General features: G+C 40.0%; 1 protein-coding gene across 1 annotated transcript in view; it reads right to left on the bottom strand.

The window, feature by feature from the left end:
* DAPK1 (death associated protein kinase 1) overlaps window positions 1-11,025 on the bottom strand; it is a 643,597-nt gene that overhangs the window by 321,117 nt on the left and 311,455 nt on the right. The gene's annotated exons all lie outside the window — the stretch shown is intronic.

Raw genomic sequence — 11,025 nt, 5'->3', positions numbered from 1 at the left:
TGTTGTTTCAGTCCTTAGTAAAGGTGATAGGCTGGGGAGGATATCTTTTGCAGGCAGGCTCCTCCTCCTTCTGGCCATGGGGCAATAGGGAGATTTTCTAAGTCCAGGAAATTTAAAGTCCATTTGCATCTCAACAGGGACCCCTCTTTTGCAATCCCGCATGTCTCCATTCCAGTGAGGTCATGAGCCTCTTTGCAAGCAGAGAAAATAAATGTTCATCTATGTTTTTATTAATCGATTAGTTTGGGTTTTATGCCTTGTTATTAAGCTTGAAAGGTTCTTAGAGCCACTCACCTACTAATAAAAGCAGAAAGAGATAGGGGATAGGGAGGAGAAAAGAAAACAAGAAAAATCAGGCACAAGTTATTAACATTGACGTTCATATAAAATACAATGCAGTTAAATGACTATCTAGATTAGAAATAGTCCAAAGAGAGCAGGTGCCAAAAACTGCTGGTTTATCAGTAGAGCTGATTGGGTGGTCCTGCCTCTTACCTCTCCCTCCTCTGTTAGATGCCCAGAGTAATAGTTGAGGAGAGGCACAGCACTGGCTTCTCAGGAGGTATGAGGGAGTTCCTCTCTAAGACTTACTTTCTTTCTTTCTTTCTTTCTTCTCCCACAGCCATCTTGGAAGCTAAATTATATTTGGGTTGAGCAAACACCTTACCTATATTCAGGATCAGCCTCACCCCCTGTAGAGTTCTGTTAGCTGCAGGTGCATATATAGTGGAGAAACATAGCTCCTTCTTATGGAATCCTGAGGTTTGTAGTTTTACAAAGTCTTTAATCTTCTCTGCCAAAGAATGCTGGTGCCTCACAAAGCTACAACTCCCATCCTACAAATCTGTAACATAGAGCCATGGTTGTTAAGTGTAGGTGCACTCTCAATCCAGCATGACTATACATTCTAAAATAGCTACAAATCTGCTAAAATCAATATCTGGGTTTGCTGCCAGCTCAGCCACCAATAGACAAGACGAAGCAGGAGAAAGAAAGAGAGAAAACATTCCTTCACTCTGAGCATCATCCTGTTTTAGAGCATCAGCCTACGAATGCACAGTCATGGCTGGATTTAGTGTTTCATTAAATTCTTTGTTTTTCAAAGTAACTTTCCAAGATCTTTTTGGAAAAATACTCATTTAACCTCTCTCTGATTATAGATGCATTTACACTTTAGAAATAAAGTTGTTTGTTACCACTTCAACTGCCATGGCTCCACCCTACAGAATCCTAGGATTTGTCATTTTGTGAGGCACCAGCAGTCTTTGGGGTTTGTCACACTGGAGAAAAAGATGGGAACATAGCGGGATGCTCTCATCAATGTTGAAAAATTGGCAAAAAATTATCACACAACATCGCAAATATCCCAAGATTGTCCTGTGAATAAAGAGGAATTATAGTGCCACTTTTTATTCATGGAAAAATCTCGTGAATAGAAAGTGGCACTGTAATTCTTCTTTATTCATGGGATAATCTTGGGAAATTTGTGACATCATGGGATAATCTTTGCCAAATTGCGCAATATTAATGGGAGCATCCTGCTATGCTCCTGCCTTTTTTCTCATTGTGATAAACTCCTTTGACAGTGAAGGCTAAAGACCTTGTAAAACTACAAATGCCAGGATTCTATAGGACAGTTTAACAGCAGTGAATTTAACATTGTTAACAGCAGTTAAAGTGGTGTCAAACTGCCATATTTCTACAGTGTAGATGCACCTGCAGTGAACAGAACTCTGCAGGAGGTGGGCCTGGTTTTGTTCCATTTGCTGATCCTGAATGTAGGTAAGGTGTTTGTTCAACCCAAATGTAAATTTTCTTCCAAAATGGCTGTGGAAGAAGGAAAGGAGGAAGGAAAGAAGGAAGGAAGGAATGAAGGAAAGAAAGAAAGAAAGAAAGAAAGAAAGAAAGAGGGCCTTCCTAATTTATTTTTACAGTGTAGATGCACCCTATGTCTTGCCTCTTTTTTCGATACTTTTTTCTTTCTTTTCTTTCTGCAGTTGAAAAGCATCTTGACGAATGCAACGACTTGGTCATTAATTCAGTATTAATTACAACCGTACATCACACTGTGTGTCGTTTTGTGGCTCCTACTGCCACTGCTGCCACAATTTGGGCTCTTTAACAGAGAAGACGTTTATTTAGACAAGAAACATAATGAGCAGTTCAATAAACAATTACATCTGTATCCCTTGGCAATGGGTATGATATGTCATTAATATTCAGTCTGTTTTCTGGTTTCATTTAGAGGCTGCTCTGAGGAGACACAAAAGGCAGAAAGGTCTCTGTGCCTTTAACTAGTCCTCATGCTGGGATAGGACAGTAAATGTCAGTCAGGCCTGTATTATTGTCGCGAAGAAGAATGCTGGGGTGCCTGCCAGATCTAATTTTACTGAGGATCTGATTTTCATATGGCATTCCAGCATTGAGGGCTAAATCCCTTGGGCTTTTGAGGGGAAATTGGGGAGGGAAGGTGTCTCTGCTGTTTATATGGAGAGAAGCACAGTTGTTGGCCCTCTGGGACTCCAAAAAGCATGAAGAATGTGTGTAAGATGTTACTGGGTGATGAGTCACAGTGGAGGTCACAAGGGAAGAAACTAAATACTTTTCAGTGCAAAGCTTTAATTCCTCGCATTTCTCATAGTAACGGCTTTCCTGAACAGCAATATTCTCTATAAATGAAGACCAAAACACAAACACACACAGGAAGACTGGGACTGCATTTGCATGACAGAAATAATCCGGTTCTCTATCAGTTTAATTGCCATGGTGCAATGCTATGGAATTCTGGGAATGGTAGTTTGTTGTGGCAGCAGATGTCAGACTGGATTATTTCTGCTGTGCAGATGCAGCCTGGGAGATATTTCAAAGAATACTTAAAGGCTTTCAGATAGTACTGAACCTCACCCAATCTTAAGATTTGTCCACCTTAGAGATGGGTGAGAATGTCATTTCAGTTTGTTTTTGATAAGGATTTGCCAAAAGTTTGCAAATGGTTACATATTTAGGATGGAAAGAATATGATATTTCAGAAGTTCATGCTTGGCAGACACTGAAATGGACAGATTTGTCCACCTAGGCTTAGTGCTTTGAGTGACTCTTGCAAAATGAATTCCATGTTTGTGATGAATGAAGTTTGCCAGTTTTTCTCTTTTCCCCGTCCTTTTAAATACTCTTTAACACGGGGTAGGCAACCTGCGGCCCGCGGGCCGGATGTGGCCCGGCGAGGCCTTGGGACCGGCCCCAGCCCGGTTCTGCTGCCAATTGCCTCCGGGGCCTTTGGCCTCTTGCGCGCAGGGGCAATTGTCTATAGAAGCCTCAGAAACATGCATTTATATTAACATTTTAAAAAAAATTAGCAATTTTTTTCGTGTGTCCTCCACTTTTTTTAAAAAAAGTGTCCACCATTTGAATATTTTGTCCTACATTTGTCCTGGTTTATTTATTTATTTAAATTTTTTAAAAATTATTTAATTATTTATTTTTTGGCTTTGGCCCCCCCAGTTGTCTGAGGGACAGCAACCCGGCCCCAGGCTCAAAAAGGTTGCCTACCCCTGCTTTAACACCTATATGGCACACAAGGGCAATAATGCTCTAGTAATCCAGCCTCCATGCTGAATATAGTTCATGCTATTGCATTTGGCTGATGCAAATGAAGGTAGCCTGAAATTCACCTTATCACCGTACAGAAATCTGATTCTGTAGATTGTTCAGAATCAAGTATCTTTTTGTGGGATCATCTAGGTAAGAGGTGGACAAAGTGTGGTCCATTGGCCACATGTGACATGCAAGACCATTTTTTTAGCTCATAGCACCCTGCCCCCGGGGGGTGGCTTTAAAAATTGCAAAATTTTTCAGAAGATTTTTTTTTGATCCAACATACCCCTGAAAGCCCTCTAAGAAGTATAGAGGGCTCCCTGATTTCACCAGGGGTCTAACTTCTTGTTGTTGTTGTTGTTGTTGTTGTTGTTTGCCAAAAGAATACAGAGCCCTGATGGCACAGTGATTAAATGCCTGTACTGCAGCCACTTGCTCACAAATCACAAGGTTGTGAGTTCAGTACCAGCAAAAGGGCTCAAGCTCAACTCAGGCTTGCATCCTTCCCAGGTCGCTAAAGTGAGTACCCAGATTGTTGGGGGCAATTAGTTTACACTTTGTAAACCACTTAGGGAGTGCTTAAGTGCACTGATAAGAAATGTGCTTGCTATTGCTTAAAGAAATCAAATTTTTGTAACAAAATATCCTCTGGGTGAAATGGGGAATTTTCTTTACATTTTGAACCCACGCTATGCCAATTTAAGCTCAAGAGAGCTCCACTCACTTCCTGTTATTAAAAAAGGACCTCTTGTGGGTTTAAAATGGTGCAGGATTGATTAATGTTCCCTAGAAGGCACTAGGGTGCAAAACATGGATATGATTTTTTTTCTTTGGGAGTTGGTGTGGCAGGAAAGTGCAGCCCTCCAATGCCACCCGGGGCACTTATGCATTGTTTTGCCAGTCACTATTGTCTCTGAGGTCCAATGCAGACATTGGTGTGTGTGTGTTTTAGTGCAAGTATCCAAATAATCTCACACATTCCAATTTTGTTGTTCACAGTATTATTATTTTTTTATTGGAACCTCATCTGTGCACATCTCTGCAAATTCTGCTGCTCAAATGTGTCAGCACTCAGATAAAAATGAAGTCCATGATGCAGATGTATTTGAAGCACATTGAAGGCATGCAGAGCTTTACCCCGATTTATCCCAAGTCTATTCACATCAATTATTCACAAAGATTTGCTGACAATGCAAATCTTTTAGGAAAACTCTGGGGGAAAAACAATATCGATTATCCTGGGTTAAATCGGGTTTTTGGCACCTCCCCCAAATTACTTGAGTGCATTTAAAATGCATGTGAACAACAAAGATTCAACCCACATTCTACTGAGATTATTTTCACCATCTGAATAACCCCTTAGTGTGAATTTGGAAAAGGTGCTCCTTCAAGTGATGAAAAACATCTGTTTGTCATAGCAGATTATTGTCCTTAATATCCTTAGCACATGCGTTCCTCTTCATGTCTGGGTTTACTCTGATGCTGGGTTGGGAGGGCACTGCTGGGAAGAAAAAGACCTTACGCATATGGCACTTTACCCACTTATGATCAAAGGCAAATAAAACAAAGCAAAACTATGGTTGCTTTTGGTGGCCTTTCCACAAGTTACTAAATCTCTGATGATCTAGTTCATTCATGAATCTTTACAAGTTTTCACCCATCAATATAAACTCATATCTTAACTGGGGCTGCTGCCACACTGCCATTAGAGCTCTCTGGAAGAGAAGGCTGAATAGCTGACAAAGCTACAAATCCCAGAATTCCATAGCATTGAGCCATGGCAGTGAAAGTGGTGTTAAAGCTGTACATTAATTCTGCAGTATAGATGCAACCTGGATCAGAAAGCAAAATAAATTGCAGAGAAGGAAAAATTCAGCAATGGTAAATTTACTTCAAATCCAGAAGCAATTATAGAAGTTGTATTCCAAAAAGTAAGCTTTCCAAGCTCTGAAAAGCTATAAGTGCTTACAGTGCTGCTAGTCCTCTATATTTTTATGTGTCTACCTATTACCAATCTATGTTTAACAAGACAAGGAGTGGTGGATGGAGGAAGAGTACAAGAGGACATTTGGTATATAGGAATTTACAATGACCCAGTAATCTTTTGAGCTTAACCAATTTATATATTACTTATAAACTACTTTGAGAGGTGCAGAAGGCTCCACTATTACAGGTCTCTTTAGAAATTTGCCCTCCCCCCAATAAAAAGGGGAATGTAACCCCAGGAAAAAATGGAAATCATTCTGAGCATTAAATTCTTAGTGACAAGCTGTGATTAATAATCTGCTTGCCTAGACACTTTAGTCTACTGAGCGAGGGGGTAAAACCTGAACAAGAATTCTTGGATTTATTTCAAGAAATTTTCCTTCTGGCAAAAGAGAGGCCAGTTCCCTCCCCACCCCCTGCCTCCAAAGAAGAAAAAATTTAAAAGCAAATATTACTCTTCCAATAAACCTTTCTCTCATTTCAAATACAAATGCATGCTTAGCCGTACAAAAATATTTTTTCATTTCCCTTTGGAGGCTTCATCTAGAATGTTTATCCAAAACAATATTGGAAAGAGTGCCTTGACCTTCCAAGGGTTTTTCTTTGCTATTGCAACATAATCAGGCTCTGCCTTAAATGCCTCCATTTTCAACCAGCAGGGACAGGAACAGATCCTCCTCTTTGCTCCAGCCTGATACCACTATTTGAAGTCTGAGAAGTTCATTATATTAGCTGTTTTATTGCATTTGGTAATCAAGTTACTTAGGCCTTCTGGCAGCAATTACAATGGCCAATGTGAAATGACTTTTCAGCCAACCTATTCCTAGTTAGCTCTTTCTGCCATTTTTAACCTAATTCCCTTCACTTCTCCTTCAGTTAATATCTGGACAAATTCATCACACCAGCAACATGTTGTAACAGCTCTGGTGAGCTAATTCCTAATTTTCTCTGTCTCTCTTTGGAGTTTATTGCATGCACTTTTCAGACCTATCTGGACATGGGATGGAATTGGGCTGGAATGGGGGGAAAACGGTTTTTATCGCACACAAAATTGCTGCTGTGCTGCTGCCCGACCATTACCCATCTCTCAGCCATGCTCTGTCAGCCAATTTTGGTGATATGGAAGGCTTCCATGGTAGCAAAATTGCTGGGAGAAGCACAACTGGAAGATGGATGATAATCAGGTGGCAGCTCAGCAGCAATTTTGTGTGTGATAAAATCAGTTTCCCCCATTCCAGTATGATCCTGTCCCGTGCTCAAATCGGGCTGAAAAGTGCATGCGATAAACTCCTTTCTTTTTCCTCCTCCTCCACCTGTGAATATTGGAACCAATTTGGCATTTCCCAAAGAGAACTGTTACGTTTTGGGATTATGACTCCTACAATCCCCCAGCCAATATAACCACTTGCTATGCTAGTTTGGGGGTGCCAGTAGGGTTGTACATTTTTGTAAATTGCATTTTCATACACAATAATGAAAAACCTTACCATTTTTCTCCCTGCTGTGAGAAAGTCATTTAAAAATTGTGATTTCCAAAAATGCATGTGGGTTTTTGGTGCAGGACACATTATTTAATGCACAGAAAAGAAGCCTGCCACAAAGAAAACAGCATTTGCATACATAAAATGCTTCATTCTGCTACAGGAAACCTGTTTTCATCCTACTGAAATGTTATTTCCTTTTTCTTTCTTCTGAAGAGAGAACTTTGTTTTCTGCACAAAAAATATGCATTTTCCACACATTATAAATCCTGATTGCCAAAGATCCATGCTATCTATGATTTTTCTTATCAGGGTTTCACAACACTCATGAAATTTTTTTGACATGTAAAAAATATATATTTTTAAATATTCCTTCCACCTCAAAGAGGCTCTACAGACCGCCTCTAAGGGGCAGCCTGCAACCCCCCTTTTTGCACTGGATCAGGGCTGTGGCAACCTCATGCTGTGGCCCCGATCTGAGATGCCATAGTTGCGTTGCTGTGGCTATAAGGCGCTCCTTCAGCACTGCGTCATATGGACGTAGTGCTGGAGGAGTGCTATGATGCTGCATGCTGTGTGGAAAGGCGTGCGGCATCATGGAATCCTGGGGTGGAATTGGGGCATGCATCATCAGGATGTGACACCCCGACTGCCTCTAGGCTGGCCTTAATGGCCGGTTTGAAAAGGGCCAAAGTGACAGATGTAGGCAAAAAGCAAAATGAGCTGCATCATGAAAGATAGATTGCATTTTTATGTCTTTCCCTCTGTGTCTAACAGCAACTGTGGGCAAGTACTTTAGACTGGGGCTATGGTGTGGAGAGAGACAGAAAGAGAGGCTGCATCTGCACTGTAGAAATAATCTGGTTTGACACCACTTTAACTGAATTCCTAAAATTCCATCGCACTGAGCCATGGCAGTTATAGTGGTGTCAAACTGAATTATTTCTGCAATGTGGATACAGCCAGAGATGCACACACATCAGTATTCCAATGCATACATTCTCATTCCACAATGTACACATACCAGGACAGGTAGCTGTGTGTTCTTTCATACAGTAGGTCCTTGGCATCTGCTGGGCTTTGGTTCCAGGACCTTTTGCTGAGATCAAAATTTGTGTATGCTCAAGACCCATTATATAAAATGGCATAGTAAAATGGTGACCCTTATATAAAATGGTAAAAATCAAGGTTTGTTTTGGGGATTATTTGTTTAAAATATTTTCAAGTTGTGGATGGTTGAATTTGTGAATACAGAAGCCATGGATATGGAGGGACAGCTGTATTTCTATGTTCTCTTTTCACCACTACGTATATCCCCAAGGCTTTAAAGTCTGTTTTTATTTCAATATGAAAACCTGTCTTGTTTCCATTTAGCCACCGCTTTTCTGTCTGTTGCCAAAGGGGTTTTTACCACCTTTTCTCCATTTTGCATACCCTTGCTTTCTTTTTTCTTTTATAGGTTTCCTTTGTGTTTGATGAATCACTATTAAAGTTCTCTTTCATTTATATCATGAATTTGAGTGAGAAAGGAGTCATTTATTAAGGGAGTAGTTTAGGAAACATCATTTCGCTCAAAGGACTGGTTTTCGGAGAGGCAATTAGGACAATTGCCCACAGCAGAGTAAACTGGGATTGAAGTACTGGAGGCTGGGAGCCAGGAGACCCAAGTGGGGCTGTTTGAACTATCAATAGTCCCATATGTTCCGCACTCCTCCTTAACCCCACTTTCCTGCCCTCTGCTGTACTCTTTGAGGGTTTTGGAGGGGAGGTTGCAATGCAATTTATCACTTATGGCAATGAGATCTAGTAAAACAAAGATGAAAGAAAAGAAAAGAAAGTGAAAAAGAAAAGAAAGCCAGCCTGCTTGAGAATAATGAGGGGGAGGGGGAGAGGAAGAGACTGACACTGAGTAACTGTCCAATCCTGGAACTGCCATGGGAGGAACAGATCCCATCTGAGGACTAATGGCACAGCAGCACAAATGGGAATTTATTGATGGGCTTTCCAACAAAAAGGTGGGCTATAACCATGCTTTGGATCAGTGTTTTCAAAATTTTGGATCTCTCGGCATTTTGAACTTCAGGTCCCAGAAGTCCTAGACAGTTTGGCCAACAATTAGAAATCCTAGGAGCTGAAGTCCAAAACATCTGGAAGACCAAAGTTTGGGAACCACTGCTTTGGAGGCACAGCATCAACAAGTCGGCGGCAACTATTTCCCACTTTAATTGTGATTTAAAAACCATGTATGATGATCTTGTAAGAGCAGGAGAAAGGCAGGGGAGCTGAGGCTTAATCCTGCCACCATCCACCACTGTAAAGGTAAATTTACTTGCCTTTACAATTTATCTCTCTCTGATTCTCTCTGTCTCTCTCTGTCTACTCTCTCTGTTTCTCTGACACACACACACACACACACACACACACACACACACACACACAGAAACACACAGCAACCTACTGCCACACTTTATTCAAATAATCAGAAATTCATCAGGGGAATCTTTCACTTCACTTCCTGGCTGAGAAAATATATGTTAAAAGTCTGCCTTTTGCATAACGCTTAGAAACATTTGTTTGTACCCAGGACAGATCTAGGGAGGGCATTCATGCTTTGGTAGAAAATAGAAAATGAATCAATGAAACACAAAAGAGTACAGAGATTTGCATATCATTTGCATGTGTTTATTCGTATGTATAGATGTAAATTTATAAGTAATTATGTTCATTTCAATAAAGTACAAGACATCTCACCATAGTGGGGAAAACTGTGACCAAGTGACTCATGTGTTGGCTCAGTGTGCTACTAATGTATCTCGTTGTGAGTTCTCTGGGGCCAACCGTAATTGAATATTGCAAACACAACTGAACTTTAAACTTTAAAAACAATACAACAAATTATATATTAAAATGTCTCCAAAGTTCCATGCACTCAATGAGGTGCCAGGACTCTTGCCTGGACTGCTCAGTATTACTGCAAAATTTGGATACAAATTTTAAAGCCATAAATAAATAATAATATAAAATAGATGTAAATATAATATAAAAATCACACTACAATTAATTTAGCCCCTTTGTTCCCTCCTAAACACACAGTTGGAAATATCATCACCAATCCACTGGGTAACCTTGGACAAGTCACATGCTGTCAGCCTCAGGGGAAGCCAATGGCAAACATCCTCTGAACAAATCCTTTCAAGAAAACCATGTAATAGGGTTGGCATAAGTTGGAAACCACCAAAGAAATACCATCAATAGACGAATGGTTACTCAACCTAACAGATATATGTGAATTAGACAAACTAACAGCAAGATTGAATAACAAAGATATGAACATTTATGATAAGGAATGGATACCTATTCTGGAATTCTGTAATAAAAGATGGGAAGGTTACAATTAAATAACATTTATCACTGAGCTTAATGGATGAAACAGAATTTGAGACTGGGAAAATATATGTTGATGAGAAGTGAAGAATAATGAGCAAAACAAGTGATTTATGAAGTCAGATGAGTTTGGGTAGTATATATAGAAATGATTTTGTTTTATGCCTAGATTGTTTGTGCTTGTATATTGTATTTGTATATTGTTGGGTAAATGGCACTGCGTGTTTAGATATGTTTTAATAATAAATACTTAAAATTAAACAAAAAGGTTGAAAATGACTTGAAGGCACAGAACAACAAATTCAAGGTGAAAAGGGCCTACTCCTTAGCCCTAATAAGGTTCTCTCCACTTCCAAATCTCCCTCTCTTTCAGAACTCAACCAGCAAGCACAGCCCCTTCCTTAGTTTCCCCATATGCTGTGCCAAACCAATAACTTATGAGGTTACACTAATGGGCTAATGCAGCTGTCCAGTCTGCAGGTAATAGCATTGGTGGGTGGGGGAGAAAAACTAATAAAATAGCATTATGTTTCCAACTTTATTAAACAACAAGAAGAAAAGGACAGATTAAAATATTCTT

This window comes from Sceloporus undulatus, chromosome 2, assembly GCF_019175285.1.
Source record: "Sceloporus undulatus isolate JIND9_A2432 ecotype Alabama chromosome 2, SceUnd_v1.1, whole genome shotgun sequence".
NCBI lineage: Eukaryota > Metazoa > Chordata > Lepidosauria > Squamata > Phrynosomatidae > Sceloporus > Sceloporus undulatus.
This window is presented reverse-complemented; position numbering and strand designations above follow the sequence as displayed.